Source organism: Colobus angolensis, unplaced genomic scaffold (genome assembly GCF_000951035.1).
Source record: "Colobus angolensis palliatus isolate OR3802 unplaced genomic scaffold, Cang.pa_1.0 Scaffold27, whole genome shotgun sequence".
NCBI classification, from domain to species: Eukaryota; Metazoa; Chordata; class Mammalia; order Primates; family Cercopithecidae; genus Colobus; species Colobus angolensis.
This window is the reverse complement of record NW_012115932.1, coordinates 1,747,016-1,752,663: the sequence shown is the minus strand read 5'-3', so window position 1 is coordinate 1,752,663 and position 5,648 is coordinate 1,747,016.

The following is a 5,648-nucleotide window of genomic DNA, read 5'->3' as shown; positions in this document are numbered from 1 at the left end:
ATGTCTACCATATAACAATAGCACAATAAATCACCAGTGTTGTTTTTATTATTTGTATTGCTTTCATTGTTATCACATAGCTAGTGATTCAACACTAGCTATGTGATAACGCTAGCCATGTGGCAAAGTGGAGACACACATCCATGACCTGAAAGTCATATCACCTACCTTCAACTTTCAGTAAAGAGAGTGGGAACTCTGGCTGTCCTGCTCTCACAAATGAGAAGCAAGCTATCCCATGAGGTGTGGTCTACGGTTCCCCATTAGACTGTTGTTCTTCTTCTTCTTCCTCCTCCTCCTCCTCCTCTTCCATCACCTCCTTCTCCCTTCTCATCCTCTTCCTCCTCCTCCTCCCCCTCTACTTCTTCTTCTTCCTTCTTCCTTCTTTTTCCTTCTTTCCTTCTTCTTCCTTTAGAGACAGGGTCACACTCTGTTGCCCAGGCTGGAGTGCAGTGGCACAACCACAGTTCACTGCAGCCTTCAACTCCCAGGCTCAAGCAATTCTTCTTCCCTCCGCCTTCATATACCTGAGACTGCAGGCATGTGCCGCTACACTCAGCCAGGCCCATCTTCTTAAAAGAAAACTTTTTCCTTACAGCTTGCTAAAAGTTCAGAAAAGAACCCCAGGGTCCAAAACTCTTTTAGGTATGGGCAAAACACAAGTTTTACCCAAAACTGGGTTTGTCTTTAGAATCCTGTTAGCCTTTCCCTCCACAACCTAGTAGTCTAATCAGGACAGTATTCCCAAATAAATCAACTCCATTGATGATCAAAGTTCTTCTTATAGCCAGGAGTTTCAAATCCTTTTCTCACTAATTTTTCATCAAATTTGCTCAAAAATCACCAACTTTTAACTATTCCAGTTCTTTTTCCTCCTTCATCCCTGGATAATTACCAATGGATATGTCAGTGAGCAGCAAATGGAAGAAGAAGGTGAAAAACTAAGGGTCCATGTGACCCAGTAATCTGGTTACAAATCCACGAATAATTCACAGTTAACTTTGCCCACATGAAAGAAAATGAGAGATGTATAGTTACAGCATGTAAAAACAAACAAATGAAGAAAAGAATTAAATTTCAAATACAATCATAACTATATGAGAAAAAAAAGCAAATGAGAGGAAAAATGAAAATGAGAGAGCCAGGATCCCAGGAAATACATTAAACCATGACTGTGAAAGACAAAGAGAATATGAGGCAAAATAATAATAATATATAAATCTACCTTACTACACTGTGTATAGCCAAAGAACAGTAAATAATGAATCTCCCACTACCATTAACTTAACTTCAAATTGCTTTTGTTTGTAATTCACATATGCCTGAATCAAATGTGATGGTGGAGGTCTTTTTCTTAATGCTATTTACATGCCACAGAAATATTGCAACCAGAATGAAAGATTATTGATTGTTTCCAATAGCTTCCTCTAAAGTATACGCCAAACCTCATAGAAGGTATATGTGAGAGTCATTTGAATTTCAAATGCATTTACAAGGGTCAGCGCTACCACAGTACGTAGCAAATGAATCCATAATGAGGAGGTATTCCAGACCGATTGTTTCCAAATTATGCTTTTAGATTATCTTCATTTCTCTTTTGAAAATATGTCCTATTATTTATAGCATGGAATGAGAAACTCTTGACCTCTCTGACACCGAATTATATCTCTGGTTTTTACGATTGCTCTCTCTCGTGCTTTTACACACCAGCCTAGCCACAACAGACTTATACCCTTATTGTTTCTAGTAAACAATTGTTTACTAGAAAATTTACTAAAAATATTGTTCCTAGAAGCCTTCAAACCTCAGCTCAAATATCACCTGCCCTGAAAAACCTTTGCCAGCACTCCCGGGTGGAGTAGAAATCCCTGCTCAGCACTCTCATCACCCTATGTACATGTGTCCATTCTACATGTGGCTTCAGCAAGCATCTTCTCTTCCAGCACCTAAACTCACCAGGTTAAGATAGAACCACGGTGCGACCAGGCGCAGTGGCTCACACCTGTAATCCCAGCACTTTGGGAGGCCGAGGCAGGTGAATCACCTGAGGTCAGGAGTTCAAGACCAGCCTGACCACCACGGAGAAACCCCGTCTCTACTAAAAATACAAAAAATTAGCCAGGTGTAGTGGCGCATACCTGTAATCTCAGCTATTCAGGAGGCTGAGGTAGGAAAATTACCTGAACCCGGGAGGTGAAGGTTGCAGTGAGCCGAGATTGCACTATTGCACTCCAGCCTGGGCAACAAGAGCAAAACTCCATCTCGGAAAGAAAAAAAAAAGATATAGCCACAGTGCTTCTATATATGGATTGTACTAGTAGTTAAGTAACAGAGACCTATGGGAGCTCACTTAAATTCAAAGACAGATAGGGAGGCATATTATTACAAGCCTACATGGGAATCTCATGGAATCCAAGCCAAGCTTCAGGAAAAGACTGATAAAAAACATGGAAAGCCATCTGCAATCTAAATCACACTCCCATCTTCTTTCTTTCTTTTTTTCTTTTTAGAGACAGAGTCTCACTCTGCCACCCAAGGTAGAGTGCAGTGGCACCATCTCGGCTCACTGCAACCTCCACTTCCCAGGTTCTAGCAATTCTCCTGCCTCAGCCTCCCGAGTAGCTGGGATTACAGGACCACGTCGCCACATTCAGCTAATTTTTTTGTATTTTAGTAGAGACAGGGTTTCGTCATGTTGCCCAAGGTGATCTCAAACTCCCAAGCTCAGGCAATCCACCGGCCTTGGCCTCCTAAAGTGCTAGGATTACAGGTGTGAGCCACTGCGCCTGGCCACACTCCCATCTTCTATAACCAATCTTCCTAACATCTGTTTTACTCTTTAAACTATAGACAACACAACGAAAGGAACAGGGTGGTGGTGGAGAGACTGAGTTTCACCACAATTTTTGCACCTACATGGGGCAAGTCCAGTGATGCAAAAAGATCAATCTCTTGTTGTCTCCCCTTCAGCCCCAAGTCCAAACTCCAGGGAGGAAATGGAATTGCCCAGCTTGAGTTGAGTGTCCACAGTGATCCTATTTGCTATGTTCAGGTGTCCAGGGATATGTGGTTCAAACACAATTAGTGGGGAACACTGGGAAGGGAAGCAGAAAAGAAGGGAGAATCATTGTGACTTAAGCAGACAGACCAAAATGTGACTCCAACCTAAGTATTTTGTTGGAAAAAAAGGAAGGAGGGAGGGAAGGGAGGGAAGGAAAGAAGGAGGGTGAGAAGGGAGGGATGAATCAAAATACATTTTAGAGGCATTTCTCATGGTGATGAGTCAAACCAGAAAGAACTTAGTGTCTTACTGGGGATGTTCATGAAATCCAGTGGCAGTGACATCATCGAATATATATGCATATGATGATATGCCTCTGCTTGTAGGTAGCCACTGATATGGACTCTTACCTTGGGAACATGTAACCTAATCAATCGCTTGAATTTGCAGTTTAGGAAAAATAAAATATATGTGAAGAACCCAAAACCCCAAATCTATACTGTCAGTGGCATCTTCTCCAAACAATCCAGAATGCTGTAGCCTTCATGCTTAGTAGGCATCAAAACCTACTGGGAGGTAGAAGAAAAACCCATTTCTACTCACTGAAGTAAACGTGTGCTCACAGCAAACAATTAGCAGCCGTTTGGGCATCAGACTATCAAAAAGACTAAAGCCTTGGTATGGCCAAGGTTTCCCAAAGTATGGTCCACACTGGAATCTCAGCCAAGAAATCTGCATATGTAACAAGCTCTTGGGATTTTTTTTTTTTTAGAGACAGGGTCTCACTGTGTTGCCCAGACTGGAGTGCAGTGGTATGCTCAGGGTTCACTGTAGCCTCAACCTCCTGGGTTCAAGCAATCCTCCTACCTCAGCCACCTGAGTAGCTGGGACTACAGGTGTGCGCCACAACACCCAGCTAATTTTTGTATTTTTTTGTAGGGACAGGATTTTGCCATGTTGCCCAAGCTGGTCATGAACTCGTGAGCTCAAGTGATCCTCCCGTCTTGGCCTCCCAAAGTGCTGGAGTTACAGGAGTGAGCCACCAAGCTCAACCTGGGAAGCTTCTTATGTACAGCACCACTGTGTAGCAATGTGGTAAGTGGCCTCTAAAATGACTGCCAGTGATCCCCAAGCTATACCCTTTTGCAGCTGCCTCCCATGTTATACTTGGTTTGATCTGATTTCTCCCACATTATACTTGGTTTGATTTGTATTACCAATAGCATATAGCAGAAGTGATAATACATCACTTCCAAGACTAGGTTATAAAAATATTTTGGCTTTCATCTTAAGGGCTTTGTCTCTCTTTCTCCCTCTCCCTCCCAAAAATATTTTGGCTTTCATCTCAAGGGCTTTGTCTGTCTCTCTTTGTCTCTCTCCCTCTCTTCCTCTTTTCTTAGGTAACCATTCCCACTGGGGAAAGCCACATCATGAATAGCCCTGTGGAGAAAACCACGTGGCAAGCAGCTGAAGCTCCTGCCAACAGCCTCATGAGTGAGATTAGAAGTGGATACTCCAGCTCCTTCAGAAACTGCAGCACTGGCTGACAGCTTGATCAGAACCACTCAGCTAACCATTCCCAGATTCCTGACCCTCAGAAACCATGTGAGATCATAAATGTTCATTGTTTTATTGTTTTACCTGGCTACATGTGGGGGTAATTTATTACACAGCAATAGATAAATAATACAGGTAGCTAGTCTCCTAAGACGGCCCCTTCCTGTCCTTACATACTGTTCCTCACATCAAGAGATGGAGCTTATTTTTCCTTTCTTTACATTTGAGCTGGCCCCGTGGCTGGCTGAACAATAGAATGCAGCCGAAGTGACATTCTGGGACTTTTGAGCCCAGCTTTTCAGAGAACTGGCAGCTAGCTACCTCTTGGAACCCAGACACATGCTGTGAGCAACCAAAGCCACATGGAGAGGGTATGGAGAGGAGAACAGAAATGCCTCTTTGGCAGCTCCAGCTGAGCTCCCAGCCAGAAGCCAGCACTGACTGCCTGCCTTGTGAGTGAGCCCTTTTGAATGTCCCACCCAGTTGAGCCCCCCAGGTGACTGCAGGCTCCACCAACACCATGTGAAGCAGAACTGCCCAGACAATCCAAAGAACTGTGAAAAACAAATGGTTGTTATTTAAAGTCACTAAATGTAGGGGGTAGTTTTTAGGTAGCAATAGATAATCAAGACATATTGTCTTAAACTGATGAATTTGTTCTCTAATGATTAGATTCCCAGCACCCATCTATAAGTGGAGTATAGATGTCTGTTCAAGGGACTTTTCCTGGCAAAGAAGTCATGCCTTGTAAGATTGTCTTGTACCCCGCATTCCCTTCATATTCACCAGGATGCTGGGTATCACTAAAGGCCTACTAAGGCCTTTTGACATTGGTTCCTCCAATTTCTTTTCTGCTTCTAATAATAGCACAAAGAATTAACATTTACTGAATTCTACTAGGTCCCTGGCACGGGACCTCATTTACCTCTATTAATTTATTAATTTATTGGCTGGGCACCGTGGCTCATGCCTATAATCCCAGCACTTTGAGAGGCCGAGGTGGATGGATTCTCTGAGGTCAGGAGTTCGAGACCAACCTGGCCAATATGGTCAAACTCCATCTCTACTAAAAATAAGGAAAAAAAAAAAA